Source organism: Cydia strobilella, chromosome 15 (genome assembly GCF_947568885.1).
Source record: "Cydia strobilella chromosome 15, ilCydStro3.1, whole genome shotgun sequence".
Lineage (NCBI taxonomy): Eukaryota > Metazoa > Arthropoda > Insecta > Lepidoptera > Tortricidae > Cydia > Cydia strobilella.
In genome coordinates, this window is record NC_086055.1 from 12955121 (window position 1) to 12977310 (window position 22190).

The 22190-nt window shown below is 38.4% G+C and overlaps 1 long non-coding RNA gene and 1 other non-coding gene across 2 annotated transcripts in view; one reads left to right on the forward strand and one right to left on the reverse strand.

Moving 5' to 3' along the window:
- The window catches only part of LOC134747597 (uncharacterized), a 298158-nt gene that overhangs the window by 47845 nt on the left and 228123 nt on the right, over positions 1-22190 (forward strand). The gene's annotated exons all lie outside the window — the stretch shown is intronic.
- Trnat-cgu (transfer RNA threonine (anticodon CGU)) lies at positions 1727-1798 on the reverse strand. The gene has a single exon. It is a non-coding gene; the product is annotated as a tRNA-Thr (tRNA).

The following is a 22190-nucleotide window of genomic DNA, read 5'->3' on the forward strand; positions in this document are numbered from 1 at the left end:
AAAATATATTTCGAAACTATGACACACTGCCGCTTCCGACAGATTCTCTTTGTTTGAAACGAGCAAAAATGTGACTTCCGCAACATTAGGCGAGAATCTGTTCGGTATTGGTGACGACAAAAAGTCTGAAATAACGGGCTGAGAGAATCGAAAATGTATTTTCTCACCTCTATAAAAGCGAGGCGAAAAAGCGTACGAGCGATATATTGAGACATACATATACCCTTTTATCATTCGTATTATTCGCGTTTGCTTTTAGGAAGAAACGGTCATATAAGCTAAATTTGCTGATATTCTTAAGATCTTTTAGCTGTGGATGAACGTATCGAGGTAATGGGTTGAGTTCGAGTGAACTCTGAATGCAGGTGTAGGTATTTATAAAATGTGGTTTTCCTCTCACGGCTCAGAGGGCCTTTGTTATCTGCATCTCTATCGCTCTTGCATATTCGAGCGATAGAGAGGCAGATAAAGAAATTTCCCATTTCGTATTTCGCGTAAGGCACTCAGGTCATGTTGTGTTGAAAATGTATTAGTGGCTGAATTATTTATTGCTTAATGTTATTGGTTTTAGTGTTCGAAATGCAAAGTTTGTGTCTGAAATAGAAGGAATAATAAATTAGGCATAGCAGCGAAGTACAGTCGAGTTCATAAATATGTATACATTTCTTCACCTTAATCCTTTGCAATAACGTAGTATGCTTCATGCTAGAAGGTGGTGAAGTGACTTGACTATTTTGAAGTAAAACTTCTTTAGTCGCGACTAGAGACACTGGGTTAACGGTTTAACCGGTTAACCCCGGGTTAGTGGAATGGTGCAAGTGGGCCCAACTGTCATATTTATAAACAATTAGGTACCGTAAAATGTGCCTACTTTCCTTCCCACTGGGTACTTGTAAATTTAAATTTTCATGGCACTGTAAATGTTTTATTCACTTAAAGTCTAATTGCAGAATACCTTTCTGAATATTTTTTTTTTTTTTTAAATTATAAATGTAGAATTTTGATAATTATGTTTTAACTTGTTATTAACCATCAATAAAGAAGCGTGCTAAAAATCAAATAATTTAATTTAATTTATTTCTAAGCTTGTCAAAGGAAGTCTTATTAAGACAAGCTTTTAACAAGGAAGAAACAAGCCAAACCCGATGTTCCCCCAATCCCCCATATTTGCATTAGGTATGACGTTGAAAAAAGCAATCGGGGAAACGTTCCTTATTGACAAAACGTGTTCTTTGCAAAGGAAAATGATAAAAATAATCCTCTTGCGTAAATCTCCGACTTGCGAAGATGGAAATTTTTTATGATGTTTACATTTGTTTCGATTTCAGCCTGTGTTGCAGTTTGGGAGGAAATAAAGTGACAACTTTCATAGATACAGTACATACAGTACAATACAATACAAATACGTACTCTTTATTGAACACCAATAAAATCAATGCAAAAGAAAACCGAAACACAAGCAGAGATAAACAGCACGCGGCCTTATCGCTAAAAAGCAATATCTACCTAGTTATCTCTAGATAGTTTGTTAGGTTAAGACAGTTTTGAAGATTACTGTAAAGTTGAAAGTTTATATCCGCAGATCATACGTGACTCGTGATTTGCTACCTCGTTAGGCCCACCATACAGAGTTTCCCTATTTTTAATTTAAACCTTGTTGTATAGTAGATTAGGGTGATATTATACACTAAAGAAAAAGTGATCAAAGTCACTCAAAGTCCACCGGTGGCCGAGGCGGGAATCGAACCCGCGTCTTCAGCTTACGCGGCTAACGTCCTGACCACTAGACCACCCGGCCACGTCGGTACCCGTCCCAAATTCTCTGGTGTATGCTATCTTAGAAAGGCTAGGCGCCTTTGACCAACTCTAAGGGTCAAACGCATTCACTGCCGCCTCAGGCGGGCGCTCTGTCCGTAGTCGCTTTTCGCTACATACAGGTTTTCATATGTTAACTGCTACGCTCGTAGCGCGTAGCAAGCGCAAGCACTGAATGTAATAAGGTATTGGTTGGAGTCCGCCCTTGCAAAGTATCCGATCAATTCAAACGTGATAATTACTAGGTACGAGAACAATACGAGATATAATGATAATGATGATGCCCTCCCAGACGTATCCGTCGACAGCGACATCCCGACAAGCGTTTTATTTGTATATTATTAATATTATTATTTCTAAAAGGGATTTTATTAACTATTACGCGCATGGGCGCGATCGTGACTAGCAAATCCAAATTTGTTTTTGAAGGTCCTACAGCACGAAGCACAGTAGAGCTGCCCAGATGAGTTGTAGGTGTAGTTGTAGGAGGGCTTGGGCCGAGTTTTTCGGAGCTGTCGTTTGGCGTCAAGATATTCAAGCCGGGTGCGTTCAAAGTTATCAAGACCCGTATTGACAGCAGCTCGCCAGTCCGATCTCCGAGTTGCAAGCTCCTTCCACGACTCGCATGATATGCCGGTGGCCGACAGGTGGCGTTTTACCACATCCTTGTAGCGCAGGTACTGCCCGCCAGCCTTGCGTTTACCAAACTAGAGGCTAGCTCAGAGTAAAACACTGCTTTAGGCAGTCTCGATGGTGTCATACGCACAAGGTGCCCACACCATCGCGATTGGCCTTTCATGAGCAGACACTCCATACCTGGTATGCCCGTTCGACATAAAACCTCCGAGTTTGGAACACGATCCTGCCACCTCACCCGTAATATTGCCCAGAGACATCGTAGATGAAACGAGATATAATAGATACGTTATTGTTTAGTTCTCAACTAGTTATCTTTTGCATTTTGATTCGAGAAACCAATTGTCATTTCACGCTATAATTATTGTGATGTTGTAGGATATCCATTAGATATCAATTGGATGGATGGAAGTAATATCTTAAGCAAATCTTAAAGAGATCGTTCAAGAGGACATTCGGAATCGCGGAAATGTCAAATTTGACATGACTTTCTTAAATATCACGTTATCGTTTCTATTTCATATCTAGTGGATATCTAGATCATTGTTCGAATTGGCCCGATAGTTTTGTTTCCGTGACGTTTAATTGCACTTGATTTATATAATATGTAATATATAATTAACAGTAACTAATTCAATATGTAAACTACAATTTTGCGATAGCTCCATCTTAAGAAACTTCAGCTTATATCATTTACGTGCTTTGCAGAATTAGCATTGCATTTCGAGTCTATTGGCTGTCTTTTGGCTTTTGGCTAATGTGAATTAAGTGTTTACTCTGTAAGCGAATTTTTAAATGCTAAGTTTAGTAATAAGGAGTTAGTTATAGTTTAATTTTAGCATTTAGGTACATTTAGTTTAGTAGTAATAAGGATTTTTTATTTTGTGTGACTTTCAGCAGCGAAATCCAGATTTTATATTTGCATACTTTTTAGTAGAGTATGTAATTAAAATTAATAGTAGAAGCTGAGAAGATGCTGATGTCAACTTTAGCCAGTCTTCTCCGAGATCACGGGGACAACGCCGACCTAGAAACGTCGGAGGTAAATTTAAAACTTATTTTACGCGAATAAGTCCCGCCGTTGTGAATAATGATGAGTAATTTAAATTGTAACATCTTATATTCCGCAACAATTATTCATTAATTCATTGGTAAAAGCAGAGGCATACGCAAATACACACCTAGGCTTAAAACACAAATTTCCTAAATTCTCATTTAACAGCAGTACGATAAAAGAAAACTACTCGCCAAGCGAAAAATTCGTTAATTTTCAATTAATCGTAGTCTAAGGAAATATTGTAGGTTGAAATTTTCAAGTAACCAGAAAACGGGGTTAAGAGCTTCCGACACGAAAATACTTGCCCTTTAATTGAACCCGTCAGTTTGAGCAGCTTTAGCGTTAAACGTTAAAAGCTTGATCAAATATCGAACATCCCTCCACTGAAACGTTTCAAACTTCAAATTGTGGCCTAAATTTCAACTTGTGCTTGAACTATCTTAAGGTATTACAGTTTTCGTGAAAGTTTACGCGTTCTGAGCATTGATAAGTGGGAATTTTGCGGTTGAACGATGAATTGGTCTAGTTCGACTTTCCGTATTATTATTTTGATCAGTTTTACGTAAGAGCTTTTGGAATGAAATTTCCGCATGTTCCGAAATTAATGCAAAACTTTCACCTTGCGGTGAATGAAAAGTCTTTGGTACATACGATACACCTAAATAGCATTCATTGTACCTAATACCAAAGATATAACTCCGTAATAGATGGATACAGTAAGGAAAAAACGTGCCTCGAAAATCACGAAAATTTGATTCTCGATCAGATGTCGCTACTACCTTTGGCCTACTCTCGTATAGAGGGCGTTGACGGTTTCGTTTGTTATTTAACCGTTCTAACGCATATCAGTGAAAGAACATGGGTCAAAATAATAAAAATAATTAATGCAAATAAAAAAAATCATTTATTCATATTTAAATATATACATTTTATCGTATTTTTATAAATCTTCATTTTAGTTTTAAAGTGTGTCGATAGATGGCAATGCATTTACTGTGGTTACAAAATTTACTATGACAGTACCGCTCTATAATATTATATCCTCTTTGCCTCTTTGTCTTTGGTACCTAATGTCTGCTGCTCTGCTGGCCAGTGATCCATTGTCCTAATTAATCCGCAACACTCAAGAAACTAAAACAACCCCCGCGTCTCCCACACACTTCGTGTTCGAAAATTATTTGAATTTGAAATCGGAAATCAGCCGTTGGACACCCTACTACATAATCATCCCAATCTTCATAACCTTAGAAACAAAAGCGGTTTCCAAATGAAGTCATCAATTACGCAACTTATACGCGATTAAGTGCCAGTCGCACCATCCGCACTTAACAGACTGATTAACGTCACCCGGCGCGCCGCGGCGGTTTACTATGAAACTTTCCATTCAATAAAATTTTGCGAACTCTTTAACGATGACAAACAGAACCAAAGTCCCGTTTTACAATTTAATAAAGTCGTCAATTGTTCTTAATAGTTCACAGTAAGTGCTACTCCATTCGGTAACTAGTTACTTTGGTTTGTTACGTCATTCCCCTAAGGCTACGTTGTAAAAGGTCACAAGTTCAAAATAATATTTCACGTGTTTGCGTCTTTCTAAGATGGCGGAATAGTATTACCAGCAACAATATTAAACTGATCATTTGTAGTCCTTATAATGTATGCGATAAGGTTGAGACTTGTTAGATAATAGTGCGGACGCTATCATGTAATTGCCGGGAAAATGAAAATATTCGCAGTCTATGCCAAATTGCGCTTTGCCGATTGTAGTTTCCAACAACATTATATCTATTATATCTCAGTTTTGGCTGCTGTAAGGATGTTAAATGCGTGACTTGAGTGATAAAGGCAGTTCGTTTTCTGTTACATTTAACATTTGGCAGTGTGTTGTTAAAAAGTAATATTAAATGAAATAAAATGCGGCCAAGTGCGAGTCGGACTCGCGCACGAAGGTTCCGTGCCATTACGCAAAAAAACGGCAAAAAATCACGTTTGTTGCACGGGAGCCCCACTTAAATATTTATTTTATTCTGTTTTTAGTAGTAGTTGTTATAGCGGCAACATACATAATCTGTGAAAATTTCAATCACGGTTCATGAAATACAGCCTGGTAACAGACGGACAGACGGACAGACGGACAGACAGACAGACGGACGGACAGAGCGGAGTCTTAGTAATAGGGTCCCGTTTTTACCCTTTGGGTACGGAACCCTAAAAGTGATAAAGGATTTTTGAGTAGGTAAAAAAAGTTGAAATTAGCCCTGTAAGGCATCTGTGTACAAAAATCAAGATAAATGGAGTTTTAATTTATCAGACAAAAAATACAATTTACATTTAATGGAAGGCCTTTCTAGGCCTCGAAGGGTTTTTAGGTACTGTAACTGTACTATAGTTAGGTAAGTGAAATTCACTTATAAAAATCTAGATATAAGACGTAGTCGTCGTAGTATATATATTTAAGTATAGTTTTTCGAATTGTAATTTCATAATATTTGGTAAAAGTGCACATTTCTTTCAGAAATATCAGAACTTCCTTGTAGGGTCGCCATTACCGCCCCGCGTATCGCATTTTCCACGTCATAAAACTAAGTGGATTTGGCGACGATTCAATAACGAATCTTGTCGCACAACGCAATGCCTTGACTTTTTACTATACCGTAGGTATAATAATAACTCGGCCTACATAGCTCCCACTGCTGGGCACACGCACAGGCCTCCTCTCACGCGCGAGACGACTTGAAGGTAAGTACCCAATACAGGTTAGGGACTTCACATACATCTTTGAAGTTCTTCGCAGATGTATGCAGGTTTCCTCACGATGTTTCCTTCACCGAAAAGCTAGTGATAAATACGTATATAAAACGAGCCGGGATTTGAATCGCGACCTCCGGATTGAAGATCGACGTCATATCCACCCGGCCATCACCGCTTCCGCTGTAGGTATTATCGTAAGCGGAAATTTTCGATTTTCGTACCGCTGGGGGCGCTAATATTAAAACAAAGTTGCGAATGAGACATCATCATCATCATATACTCTCCTGGCCGGTTTCGACCATGGCGACTGTTTTGTACTGACTGTTGAGAGCGACGTTTGTGAGCTCTCAGTTGGCTGACATAATCTATTTACGCAGCAAATATATTTATTGAAGCAAATATTGTTCTTTGTTTAATAACGCTTCATTACGTATTATGTTACACCCGCCTTACATACGGTTTTTAAGTAATCACAGAAATTCAAAATAGGAGCGCTGGTGGCCTAGCGGTAAGAGCGTGCGACTTGCAATCCGGCGGTCGCGGGTTCAAACCTTCAAAACCGGCTCGTACCAATGAGTATTTCGAAACTTATGTATTACGAAATATTATTTCATATTTATGTACCAGCGCTATTCGGTGAAAGAAAACATCGTGAGGAAACCGGACTAATCCCAATAAGGCTTAGTTTACCCTCTGGGTTGGAAGGCCAGATGGCAGTCGCTTTCGTAAAAACGAGTGCCCACGCCAATTCATGGGATTAGTTGCCAAGCGTATCCCAGGCTCCTATGAGCCGTAGCAAAATGGACAACGCGAGGAAGATGATAATAAGTAAAATTCGAAGTATGAATACCTACCTACTTTTAACAAAATGAATCGGGTTTGTATTACATATATAAAATATACATCGTATATATGTGTACCTACATATTGTTTTCCATTGTAAAATATTCAGCTCCAACAAACATAATTACGCGAATCTGGTCATTGAATTCGAAATCCTTTTCAGTATTTTCTCTACCGTTATCACTTTGGGGAATCAGACATTTAGGGTGTTAATTACAAGCATTTGTTTAATTTGTAATGTTTGTTTGTAATACGAGTATGTTTGTTCGCGTCAAATCTTGCAACCTAAATTAGACCCATTAGCAACCTAAATTAGAGCCGAAACTTTACATAAATAATGTAATTTGGGTGACGATTTCGGGGTTGATCCTGAAGTAAAAGGTGGTCAGTATGACCTATATTCACCTCACCGAAGTTGCCTAAGGGTTGAAAAAACACCCCCTTACAAACCACTTGATTGATACAAAAACATGGTTACATAGCTATAGCTGGTTATGGCTGGTGAGTAGTTGTGAACAACTACTGACCCCCGCAGGTGAACCCACGCAGCGGGGATATTTCGATACCCCTTGGGTTCTGTCGAATATTCTCATTGCAGGGATGCCTCGACTTTAACCCTCTTTATCTGTAGGTAACCGCTTTGTTGTAAAGAAAACCGGCCATGTGCACATCCGACCACGAACTATGAAGGATCCCATGCCTTAATATGATATGCAAAAAAAATATGTGTGAGAATAATTAAAAAATAAAGGTATTATATTTTCACGACGCAGACGTATTTCTTTATGGAGGGTTGTTTTTAAGCGAAAGTAAAAAAAATAACCGAACACAAAAAAAATCAAAAGCTTATTTATTTAATATTATACTGAGCTACTTAAAATTTTTACTACTCGTACTTTTACTATTACTATTCACACGGACGCGCCGCCCAAAATGGAGCAGATTTTGGGCGGCATGTAAAGTTTTATGTTATTTCAGGATTCGTTTTAAAATGAGAGTTACCTACTTTGATTGTATGCCGGCGGCTAGGTTCGTGTTAATCCAGTTCGTGTTAGCTACTCGTATATTTTAATAACAAAACTTCCGTGAGACACAGACATATTAAATATATTAATAACGGGTCACTCACGTATTTTAAATCGAAAACGCTCGACATCCATCATCATCGTCATCGGGCGCGGAGGGCTGCGGCCCGCAGTCTGCGCCGGTCCGTCACCTTCGACGCAAGCTCCTGATGACGCTCCTCGGTACGGAGCGTTTTCGATTTAAAATACGTGAGTGACCCGTTATTAATATATTTAATATAATCGTATATTAATCTATTTAGTAACTAGTAAAGTAAGTACTCTTTTGTTTCTTCCGAGGACCATTGTCTAACTTGTTTAGTAAACGGTACAAATCTGTTTTTCCCATCTCGGTATTCAGACAGGATATTATAAAAAAAATACATAATACATTAAACTGTCTGCACGATATAGAAACGTAATTATTTCCCGCCACATAAATGGGATATGTAAGGAGCACGCACGCGCCCGTTATTGCTTCGGTTATGAAAAACGTGACAATATGACAATCTGCTGCGGAAAATATGACAAAGATATCGCAGTTCGATCGGCTTTAAACTTGAGGAATGTAATCGAATTTAACCTGCGGGGAGTCATACTAACACTAAGCTAATTATACGATTAACCCACTAAGGCCCACTTGCACTTTCCCGCTATCCCGTCAACCAAGTGTCAAATTGTACTAACCATGGTAACTCCAGGTTTAACCGGTTAACCCCGGGTTAGTGGAATGGTGCAAGTGCCGCCACAATAGATCACTGCTTGGTCGACGTACTCATAAAGACCCACAAATTATAATAATTATGGTTTAACTCATGTATTATTGACAATACGTACCTAAGTTAAACCATATAATTAGCTTAGTGTTGAAAAATGTAAATACTTTGCGACTAATTCCTGTGGACCATAATTCAGGCACATTATTCATATCAGTTAATTATTACGAGCCCACTGTGTCCCACTGCTGGGCAAAGGCCTCCCCCCTCTTCTTCCACTCCTCCCGGTTTTGAGCTATATCTGGCCAGTCATTCAAAAAGGAGTCCAAGTTATCCCGCCATCGCCGACGAGGTCTGCCGGATCCCCGGTTTGACTCACTCTGTGGTTATTTTGGCCCACATGTCATTCGGCATGCGGCAGACATGACCAGCCCAGTCCCATTTTGACTTGGCCGCTTTCCGAGCTACATTTATTATTTGAGTTTTAGAGCGCAGCGTGGTGTTCCGGATGCGATCCCTTAGTTTCACACCTAATATGCTGCGCTCCATACCTCTCTGAATTTGAAATAACTGAGCATATTCTACACACTTGAGTAACAACTTGAGTGCGTCATTATTTTTCAACTACAAGCTTTTGACGTCTCTATTCGAGTTATTGGTATTAAAAGGATGCTGTCAACCCACATTATTTTTTCAATAAGATGTCAACTTTAAACGTGTATTTTTTGAGTTGACATCTTATTGCAAAATGGATGTGGGTTGACACATTGATGCGTATCAGCAACCTAAACCATACGTTTCGATTGACTGAAGTATCTATAAATAGTAATTTCATAACAACGATTAATAATTGTAAAGGAATGTTATTAGATTATATATATTATTATTTATTAAATACACTATTTTATTGGCTCCGTTGGTGTTTTAATACACATTTAATTTTAACTTTTGAAATAAGGTGAGTTCGGCTGTCTCGGATATTTTTAGGTGGGTTGAGATGATGTTGGATTTCTTTCTCAGCTTGTGGATGTAAGGTGCTCAAAAATATTTGAATTAGCACTATTCATAATAATTAAGCCTTAACGGTACGGTCGACATTTGTCGGGCATGCCGCCGTCCCGGAGAGCCACTCAGGCATATTATCTCCGATTGTTCTCATCTTGCTAACGGCGAGTACTTGCACAGACATAATCTCGTAGCCAGAATTATTCACCAGCAGCTTGCTCTCCTATACGGCCTTGTGGACCGCGAAGTGCTGTACTACAAATACTCATTGTGTTCCTGCCGGTGAGTAAGGTTGCCAGAGCTCGAGGGAGAGGAGTGTTAGGATCGGCAACGCGCATGTAATTCCTCTGGAGTTGCAGGCGTACATAAGCTACGGAGACTGCTTAACATCAGGCGGGCCGTATGCTTGTTTGCCACCAACGTAGTATTAAAAAAAACTCATCTGCGCCAGTTCTCGAAAATGGTCGTGCCACGCTCTATTGGGATCGATCTATCATCACTGACTGGACTATTGTAGCCAATAAGCCTCATCGTGCTGATAGACCGATCACAGCGCCGGAGAAAATATATAAGTGAAAACCTATTTACGCGACGTACCTCATTCGTACGTCAATGGTTAAGGGTTAAAATGTTGGTGGCAAACAAGTACACCGCCCAGCCTATGGAGGCCTGTGACGTCAGTAACAGTAATATCGACAAATGTCGCACCTGTCACCGTGGTGAAGTAGGGGCCAGGTAATGCCCGCCTCGGCTATTCACCTATTACATCTTGATAACAGAGGAATTGGTTAGATTTGTGAACAACTTGGCCGCTCAGGTATACATATATATGATGGCGACTATACATCATATCATCACTATCTTTTACCTAAGTACCTAATATAATATTTATATTCCTAAACTGTATTATAAAACTTCCTTAAAAAAAACCTTCTCAATATTCTACCAAAGTTTTATTGAAACGAAACTTCTCATCCGTTTGATCTTTCTTTCAATAATGCAAATCCTAGGCAAAGATGCACTTGGAGTCTGAAATATTAAAGGTAATCTTCTTAGCGTGGGACCGCCGACAAAATCTCGCGTTTCTCGAAGACTACCTCCAATAGATTCTGTATTGTGGTGTCTTGATTTTCTAGACCAGATAGATAGTAACGTACCCTCGATAAATATAGCTCGATATCGAAAAATATAGGTGAAATATAGCTGAATTTAACTCGTCTGTGAAAAGTATATTTACAGCCATATTTCAAGCTGTACTGAGTTAGCACGTCACGATGGGTCGTTCACCGGGTCGTCGGGATTTTGTAGCTGCCAAGTAACCGACATTGTTATCGGCAAATCTTAAATTTGAAACTTATCGGTGACTTTTAAAATAGTGTGGTTGCGCCTTTAATATTTAAAATTTTATTTGTTTTAAAAAGGGTTAAAAATAGCTCTAGATAATTAAAAAGTACTTTAGTAAGTCCTTGTCCGTATTAAGCTCGAGTAAAGTAAAAAAAATACATTGATTTTAACTTTCACGATTTTTACATAAGTATTATTACTTAAATAGTCAAGACTTTATTTAGTTAAAGATCCCCATCAACGTATTCACTTCAGGGCAACCAAGGAAAACGAACTCTAAACGAATAAAATAAAATTCAATTCAATTCAATTATTTATTTCGATTCATTTTGAAATAACCTAAGCACAAAATTCAGGGATCTTTGCTAGTCGTCTTATGCTCTATCTACTGTAAGTGATCTATAGCGTTACTCGGATACTTGCATTAGCAGTATGTGAATACACAGAAACTGCTTTGCGCCTGTCGGGTAAGGCTTTTCGCTTTGGAAATTTGCTTATATCGAAAGGATCTTGTTTGATCCATCTAGTCCAACCGGTTCTTTTGAATTTGAAGCATTTTATTTTTATGTATATTTTTATTTCTGTTACTTCTATTAGTGTTAGCTTGCTTGTTTCAGGAGAATCGTTTGAGAAATGTGACCTGTAGAGGAGAACATGGGGAAATAGGGACGAAAGATTTTTTGCCCAACATGAAACCTAGACATATTAAATATATTAATAACGGGTCACTCACGTATTTTAAGTCGAAAAACGCTCGACATGTTTCACTCCGTACGGAGAAGTGTCATCAGAAGCTTGCGTTGACGGTGACGGACCGGCGCAGACTGCGGGCCGCAGCCCTCCGCGCCCGGTGACGGCTCGGGCGCCGGTGGCGGTAGGGGGGGCGAGAAACTACCCTCGTTTACGGCATTATTGTCAAATAATGAAACCTAGACCTTCGCCTTCTCCGGTCAATTACCAACCATTTACATACTTAACTATTTTACCTTACCTTAAGCTGTCACACACGGTAATAAAAACTTTATCGTCATAAGTTGACAATAAAGTATGCAAAGTATACGCCATAAACTCGATCGTAACTCCGAAATTACTAGATCAACGTCGTCAATGTTACATTACTATTGCCAATTTTCCATAACGCCTATTTGGCAGGACGTGGTATTGTCAAAATCAACTTTGCGTCTTACGGAATAGAGTTCATGTTTGAATGTGAACGTAAAGGAAAAGAGGAGGCTGAGAAACAATGTTCTTTAACTGCCATTTTATAGATATGGGTTACGTAATTTCTCTTGAAATTGAATTTGAATATATGTATTTGGGTTAAAAATTAAGTAGGATACTAAAGTCGTACCGTACGACTACGAATACGTCGCTCAAAACCCTTTTTATGAACAATGTAAACCTGTAGGTACTGACACTTCACCCTGGCAACTCTTCTAGTTAAAGCAATCCATTACCAAAGATCAGATACATCAAACAAGCTAGTGACTAAATAAAATTCGATAAAAATGTTTGTTATTTGTACAAATTAAAGTTGTTGCCGTATGTTTTTTTTATACTACGTCGGTGGCAAACAAGCATACGGCCCGCCTGATGTTAAGCAGTCTCCGTAGCCTATGTACGCCTGCAACTCCAAAGGAGTTACATGCGCGTTGCCGACCCTAATACTCCTCTCCCTCGTTGAGCTCTGGCAACCTTACTCACCGGCAGGAACACAACACTATGAGTAGAGTCTAGTGTTATTTGGCTGCGGTTTTCTGTAAGGTGGAGGTACTTCCCCAGTTGGGCTCTGCTCTAGATCTGAAATGACATCCGCTGTCCTATGCCCTACCACACAAAGCGAAAGGTCATTCACAGTGCCCATACCTCTCTTAAAAGATGTTTACAAACAACCTTCAACCGTGCTTCAACCAATAGATTAAATTTTGTTATAATTATATGTAAATATTTAATGAATAACGAGATTGTTCACTATCGTCTGACCACCTGCAGGACGTTTTTAAACGATTCTCGCCTTTAAGGTGATTCACCGTCAAAGCTACCGATAGTACCGGCCAACTTTCTGCCCAAGAATTATTTTTATCCACTTACCACACATCAATTCGAGTTAGTGCAATCCATTAGCAAATCGACGCAGCGAGCCGGCACGCAGATTTAATTTGACGACAATAATGGATACAAATGTCCCCAGCTTCCCCTTTCTCTGACTCCAATGCATCACACTATAAAATAGAATGTGTTGAAATGGAAATTTATTTTAATGTTGAGAGACACATTAAAAGAAATACTACGAGATTATTTATATTGCGAATGGAATTGCTTATTTTGGTTGTTGACAGCATCTCCATCTTAATTATTTTAGCTTCAGCATAATATGAAGTTAGGGTAAAGTGCATTTTGATGCAGACTTATTAGAGGAACGTGAAATAAATAATGAGTGGAAATTGTATCTTGTGATACATGTAGGTAACGAAAATAAAACCGAATATATTTAATTGCTCTGTATTTCACATATTTTTAGCAAAATCTTGCTAAAGATGCAAAGATATAAAGATATTCCACTCATGTAATGTTTCTAAGATAATTTTGCAATATTTTATTTTTTTATAAACTTTTATTTGTTTTCAGTTTTAGGCAGGCGTGAAACTTGCGGAATTTATGCAGGAAAAGTAAAGTAGGTACTTTTTAACACTTGGCATTGGAATCAAACGAATCAAAATTGCATTGGTTTTGGTAACTTTAGGATTGTGGTCTAGAGAATACCAAATTAATTTATAATTTTTTTTTTTTTTAATTTATATTTTTTTTTTTTTTTTATTTATATTTATTTATATTTTATTTCTGCTCGCGACTTCGTCTGCGTGAGATTATGATGATTATTAGGTATCAGATAAAAGTTAATGAATGATTATCCTCAAAATGGAGTTAACTCGAATACCATTGTCCTAGAATACCACTATCTTTCGGAAATCAACTTATTTTAAGCTCAGGAATGCACCCTAGAAATAGGGAATATTACGCAAAACTCTGCGTAGAGGGCATCACTAGCACAATCACAGGGCCTACCGCAAGACACGAAAATCGAAAGTTCGGTTTCTGACTCTCTATCACTCTTGCCTATTCGATCGAAAGAGACGCAGATAACGAAATTTCGATTTTCGCGTTTCGCGGTAGGCCGGCCACCTGTAAACAAACCGCCTTGACGCATCAATGTCATGTTGAAAACTTGTCAAAAAACTGTTTAAGGCCTAGTATGTATAAGTTACTCTATGGTTTAGTATGTGCACTAGTGCTGCATTCTGGCGGCAGAACTTTGCAGTAATACTACCTATTAACGGAGTTAAAAAAACAACCTCGGACAGAGTCCTCCAGAGTCCTCGGTCGGAGTGAAAGAAGGCTAACAGAGAGAGTGTATAAGGGAGAGGTAGAAAAGGGAGTTGGAAGGGGCAGACCTCGGCGGACTTTCTCTGATCAGATCGCGGAAATCCTGAAGAAAGGCCAGGTCAAGAGCACCCTAAACCGGCGAGCGTGTATGAGGAATGTTATGAAAGTGAAGGAAGCGAAAGAGGTATTTCAGGATCGTACCAAGTGGAAATCCGTGGTCTCTGCCTACCCCTCCGGGTAATAGGCGTGATTATATGTATGTAAAAAACACAGTGTATTAAAACGGGTTACTCACTGTAGTGACAGAATATAATCGACATAAAAAAGTGAGTAACCCGTTATAATATACCGTCACAGAATAAGTAATAGTACGCCGTGTTGGCACCAACCAGTGGGTTAGCATTAGATCTCAGTAGTATTTAGGATTAGGACCAAACAGAGATGTAACATTCATGGGCCATTGTCTAGCCACGTGTTGATTCTTGCATATTTCATGAGGACGGCCCAGCAATCCCGATTCTGACCGTAGGATGTACCTACCTATACCTAATTAAAAAATGTTTATTCATGGCATAAAGGAAGGCTTAACGAGTAAATGTGCTCGAGAAACAGACTAATGTAAAAGCGGGCGGAGCAGCGGAAAGCGCCGAAATTTTAAAACGTAATAAATAAAAGAGCCTCGGTAGAGAGTATCATTTCGTTCCATTTGGAGTTGAAACTCTAGGTCCATGGGGTCCCAGCGCGCATAAGTTGTTTGCAGAAATCGCGAAGCGTCTGGTTGACGTAACTGTTGACCGAAGAGCTGGCGGCTTTCTCGCACAACGTATCAGCATTGCGATACAGCGGGGAAATGCCGCCAGCATCCTTGGTACAATGCCTCAAGGGCCTATTTTAGATTTAAGCTAGTTATTAATTTCGTTTACATTATGATTAAATGCTCACATCAGCATCCTGGTAATGCTGGTAGCCTAAAATTTATGCGAGAAATTTGTTTATAATTTTTTTTGTAATCACACACTGCATACATTAATCTCTAAGTTTATGTGCCTCTTTGTATGAACGTACTACGTAGGTAAAATTATGATAAAAAATTGTCAGATCTTTTAATTATACACAAATGAATATAAGTAAATAAATAAATGGATATACGTAAATATTAACTTTATCTTTATCCACAAAATTTCAATTACCCGGTTCAATTATCCACAACAAAAATCCAGCAACTAACTTTCGGCTCACTTTTATGGACTTTATTTAAAAAGTGCAGTTATACAAACATTGAAGACGTTTTACGACTATGGTAGAAGTGTCTCTGCCAAATGAAATGCAAACAAAATCGAAAGCTACTTAATTCGATCAAACTTGCCCGTAACAGTACCTATAAGCTCAAATAAATATCCTAATCAGTAATGTATTGGTACAAACCTGTGATCGGGCCCTAAACTTCGAAGTTCAAAAGCCAGTTTGGAACCAAACTTTGCTCATATCCAACAGAATGTCAAGATTAAAAAACTATTACCCGCCGCTGAGACTCATGAATATGCGAGTCTGTCGCCCGGCAAATGACAAGAATCATCCCTTACATCCTGATTCTAGCTTAGTCCTATAGGAATAGCAAAATAGCAATGTGCCAAAAAAAAAATGGCAAAGTTCCCACGCAATGTTCTCGGGTTTGCTTTCTTTACGTTTAGTGCCAAATCTTCTTACAGCTAAGTTACATAGTTTCGATTTCTATGACACTTGAGATAGACGCCAATGAGCGATCTAAATGGGTATGTAATGTTTAATATAAATATATATATATAATAACATACATTTGTTATAACGCCATTTGATATATTATTATATGTTAAAATGTAATTTTTATTATACGTTTCCTTTGTTATATTGTGATTTCATCTAAACTATCATTGATATAATGCCTATTGTAATATAATTTTTAAATAGTATATGGACATGTTTTATAATGACATTTGTTATATTATATTTTCATATAACGTAGTACTATATATAATTTAATCAATTATAAATACATATATTGTTTAACCATTTTTAGCATATTTTATTTAAGAATAACGTAACATTTTACATACTTTTTATAACTAGTACGCAGGCCCTACAATTAAATACAAATTATCCTAGTGTAAACACGCCTGACGAAAAAGAATAGCACGATTCTAACCTAACCTAACCAAATTATTCACGGATTTCGATTCTGTGGGTGCTGGAGTTCAAACCTAACCTAAACCACTTTTTGTCCTAGGTATTTCATTTTACGGGGGGTCAAAGTTCTAACCTAACCTAACCCTCCTTTTGCTAGGTAGTTATTGGTTTGTGCGGACTCGCAGTTTCAACCTAAACTAACCAATTTATATCATGCAACTATTATGCCACACAAATAATTATGTGATATCACTTGTTATAACAAATAATATGCTTAAGAGTATGTAATATATATACATATATATATTAGACGAAGTGTAAATATGCCTTATGACCATTATACCAATAATTACATTATGTGTACCGTTAATTAGGTATTACGGTAGTATGCCATTTATTACGTTATTCAAAGTAACGATATACCAAACTATAATATATGAAAAGTAATTATAACAACTTTAATGCACCCGATCTAAATATTAAAGGAAACAGTCAACAGTTAAGTACATTGAATAATAATAGGTAATATTCCCTAATCTGAACGGAAACTTTGAAAGTAGAAACTTGCATGAGAACTTTTTCATGAGTTTCCAGAAATTTCGGGAATTTTGAGAATATTCTGCACATAGGAATATTATACTGGAATATTTTATTACTTTCCATTGCTATAGATAGAGGACAAAATAGCTTGTAGGTCTGTGAGCTGTAGGTTGCGAACCCTGATGGCTCCAAATAATCCCAAATCTGTAAAAAAAATTCACGAGAATCGAGTGAGCGCTTGTTCAATCAATTAATGACGAGTAGCGAGTGTGGATAATAGTAGAAAGGTAATAGGAACAGTATACTTGTTAGATTATAGGGCTATTTTAGATGAGACATGTATGTATGTGGCGGAGCCATAGGGGGTTCACGGTCTACAGCTCACAGAGCCACACAAGATAAACGTTTCTGCAATTTGATAGGTACCTACACGCATGTTGATAGCGACTTAGGCCCAATTACACCAACCAGAATATTGGCAGACTGATCACAGCAGTGAACTATGAAATTTGCTCATGCAATAAGCGAACATTTTAACGGTAACAGACGGTTTGGTGCAACCCTAATCAGTAGTTGCGTTTTTCCTAAACTGCTTCAGGCTATTCTTCATTGCTTCACGTAAACCATGCGTAAACCGAATACCCAAAATATTGAAGTACTTAAGAAACATTTTGGTGCTAGAATAAGGCGCCGCGCCGTACATAACCTGTAAGTCGGCCGTGGGGAGCCGTTCATAAATTTCTAATTTCGAGTAAATCAACTCGGCGCGTGTGTCGTAATCCAAAATCAATACCTATTTCATTAAATACTGTTTTAGATAAACTTGAGGTACTAAATTCGATGTTGATACAGTAAAATGGCTGGATACATGGGTCATGGGTCATACACATTTTATTTCCTGTAGACATCGCAATGTTTAATACATTCACTGTAATTCACTGACAGCAGCGCCAGCTATCTACGTGCTACGAGCGTAGCCGATACCACGGGAAAAACCATTTGACACTAAGATGGAGAACGGTACGTGCAACAAAACGGATAGCCTGTGGCAAGATTTCTTTTTGCTATTATTATGTAACGTTCAGCCTTTCTTGGTGTAGCGTCTCATCAAAGGAAGGTAATAAAGCTTTAGTTAATGGCTCTCTGCTCTCGGGTCACCAAAGAGAATCTGCATTGAGTAGTGCTCCAGACTTGTGTCTGCAAGTTCTAAACCAATTAGTCGGTTCGATTGACTTGGCGACTTGGCCACATGCATATTCATCTCGGAACAAGGGCGTGATGTGAACTTTGGTTTCAGGGCGTCACTAGTATAGGTTGTGGCAACAAACATGTATGCACAATTATGAAATTTATGCATATGGGTATGGTCGGAAATAAAATTATATAGTTTATTTCATCCTAACGATTTCCCGTTTTGCATTTTTTTAAACCGAAGTTGTGGCTTTACCGTCGTAAAATATCAGTTTCTTTGGAAAATATTTTTTCATGACTAGCAAACTATATACCTACACCTGATTTAGTGACATTTTAATACCAAATTCGGCCTAGGCAGCCATATTAGGGATCTCAACAGGGTTTACTTAAGGGTCGTCGTCGACATTATTTGTTTACTAGTCATCATGCACATATATATTTACAACTGGCATTTATGAAACAGCACTGCGTTCCCATTTTGTATTTTCTAGAATAAAGCGATGCGTAAGTACTTACCTACAGTATTTTAATACGATGCGAATGTAATACATTTTATCTGTTCCCTATAAAATGCTTACGTATACGCGTAATCCGTATCATTTCAGATTAAACGGTAGCGCCCGGATTCCAAAAAGTCGCCAAAGTGGGCCAACAAGCGTTTTACCATTGCCCCATTAAATGCCCCAATAGTTGATGCGCTTAATTCATTTTTTTACATCAACGGGAATATGGCATATACAGAATGCAATGATTCGTCACGCGTATTTCACATCGCGAGCTTATTGTAACATCCCCTATTCCTATCTATAGAAGCATTGTGACACTGATAACCCTTGTGCTTATCAAAAATGGACCTTAAAATTATACCAATAAGAACATTGTTATATTATAACATTAAATATGAACAGTTATTTTATTTCAACTTAGCGATGTCACGACGTTTGACACGTGTTTAGCATTCGACTTAACTGCTATTGTCCTAAATCGTTTAGGGGAAAGTATTATGTGCTACAATTGGCAACAAAAGTTTTAAATTTGAGACCATTTCTGTGCCCCACGATTTTGTGTGACGCCATTCAGTTTTGATTTGATGGGAAAACGTTTTGCAGAAATGTCGGGACGCAACAGGCAGTAAAAGCGGCTTCCGATTTTATAGCAATGAAATTTTATTTTGGAGTTTTTCTTTTATTTTCAAATACATAGACACATTGGGCGGACTGACGAAGTAGTATATTTTCTGTAAGTAATATATTTCAGGTCTGTAAACAACAAAAAAATGATATGTCGCGAATTGTTTTGTTAACTGACTGTGGTAACCTACCACAAAATCGTTCAATTCACCTTATTAACTATGTTATAAAGTTCTTCTGTTGAGGTAATATTTGGTCAAAAGCTGTAGGTAATCACGTGGCTTTACACTTACAATATATATTTACACAACATAGATTTACACGAAAGTGGATAAAAAAGTGAAAATGCTTGACAAGCAGCATATAATATTACGGCTACCGCATTAGATAGGTGGCGGAGTTCTATAGGTTTTCCGTAACTACTCTATAATAGTAGTACGAGTATAACATTCACGAGCCAATCGAGTCAAATAGGTCCTTAGGGATGGCGCAGCCTAAAATTAGCCTCCAATAAAGCAATTGTCAGACGTGAACATTTGAACAGCCTAGTTAGCTCGAAATGTTAACAGTGATAAGTAATCTAATAAAGAATGGAATCGGATTTTTATAAAAGTAAGCCGATATGACAACACCACGTGCTACTTGTCATCGGTTGACATGTGAATGACAGTTAGGGTGAATGTGATGGGGCACGTTATGGCAAAAAATGGCGGCGCGAATGGATTGCTCAATGAGAATTGGAATGGGTTCATGCATATTGAAATGAATTAAAAATGAAAATACCTACTTTATATGTATGAAGCACTGGTAGCGGTAAGGCAAGCGACTTCCGGAGTTTCTGTTTCGTACAGTAAGCTGCAGAGATAACTGACCACTGCACAGAAACTTGTTTGCAGGGGGTCAGTTATCTCTGCAGCTTAATGTACATCGGCTGGTGCTGGTACCAATCAGCTATGGAAATTACATGCTAGCGGTTGGCTTGAGGGATTTTAATATGTTTTGTGAGGTATTTGTCTTACTTTATGGATAGAGTAGACGATGTGAAATTTTGCATATTTCATAAGCACATCAAACATTAACAATATGAGATACAGGCAAAATAACCTAATGTCTACATTTTCTGAATAAAATTACGCTATTACCGCTCAGTTGCACTTTTATTTTAGCTTTAGGCACAGAATAAGTAATAACTACCGTACATAAAGGACACTTCCTACAAACCCGAAGTTTGACAGCGATTCAGGGTCGAATCATGCTGTCCCTTTCTAATGTATGGCACTATCCCTTTCGGGTAATTAGGGTTGTCAAAATTCAAGTCATTATCTGTGGTCGTGCACGCAAAGGGACTTCAAGTTGTGCCAACCCTAATAATAATTGCTCGGAGCAATGCTGAGCCGAACGGAGCCGAGTTTGACCGAAAGGAGGAGTGTCCTCCCACTGCTTTAGGTACTTACCTATTCGCTCTCTGTCTGTGGCGGTGGCTACATCTTTATAAAAACATGTCATCACAAGTTCACATTTCCCTCACGCCATGCTTTGTCGTCCCTTGTATTTTCCTCATCCCACACTTATATTATGTACCTACAGGCTCATTTTATTGCCTAAATATAAAGCTCAAAATGTTGAAATCATTCCTACTCGTATTTCTGACGCTGTCTGTTACACGCACTTCCAACCCCCTGAGTCAATTTATTGCAATATTGTGTTTCAAGGTGCAAATGACAATGTCTGACGGTTTTTTTATAACTTTATACTTGACTAGCTTCTGTCCGTAACTTCGTCTGCGTTGTATGAGGATTTGGAGGAGGAGGAGGATGGAGGAGGAGGAGCGAAGCGAAGCGGCGCAGCGGGCCCACGGCGTTCGCGTTCGCTACGAGATCGCCCACGTAGGACGCATCGCTTCGTTTCGCGTTTGCGTGTTGTTCGCCTTCGTAGTACCCTGCGTAAGTTCGTCTTAAGAACTATAAAATGGAACGGCAAAAGCTGGTGAAAGTGATGAATAAGAATAGCCAGATAGAGTAGCCTATTTTCATAATAAATTTGCATAAGCTTTCAAAATTGATTAATGATAATAGAGAGTCTGTTCGGAAAGAGAAGTCTTGTCTTCTCTTTCCGCATAGACTATACACGCTCTAAGGTATATTGAGTCAACACATTGAGTGCCGGGATCCCGCTCGGCGGGTTCTCTGTTTGTAGTCGCTTTCCGCTACAATGCGGGAAAACGCTGGGATCAGCTACGAGTGTAGCGCTACGAAAACATTGACAGTGAATGTTTTAAGAAGGGACATGTCAATACATTTCCCAAATTTTCGAAGATAGCTATATGTACTGTCACTGGCCCTATACTATGATATATTAGCTCTGCTATGCTATGCTATGTCTACGCTACATCAACGATCGACTCTCAAAGCCCGTTTTCAGAATATAAAGACAACTCAAGAAAAAATAAGTTTCCTATCTTACATTTACTAACATGTTACAGGAAACTTCGTTGCAAGAATTATGCGAGTTTGTGGTTTGCTGTATCCTAACCTCTGTAAGCTCCAGT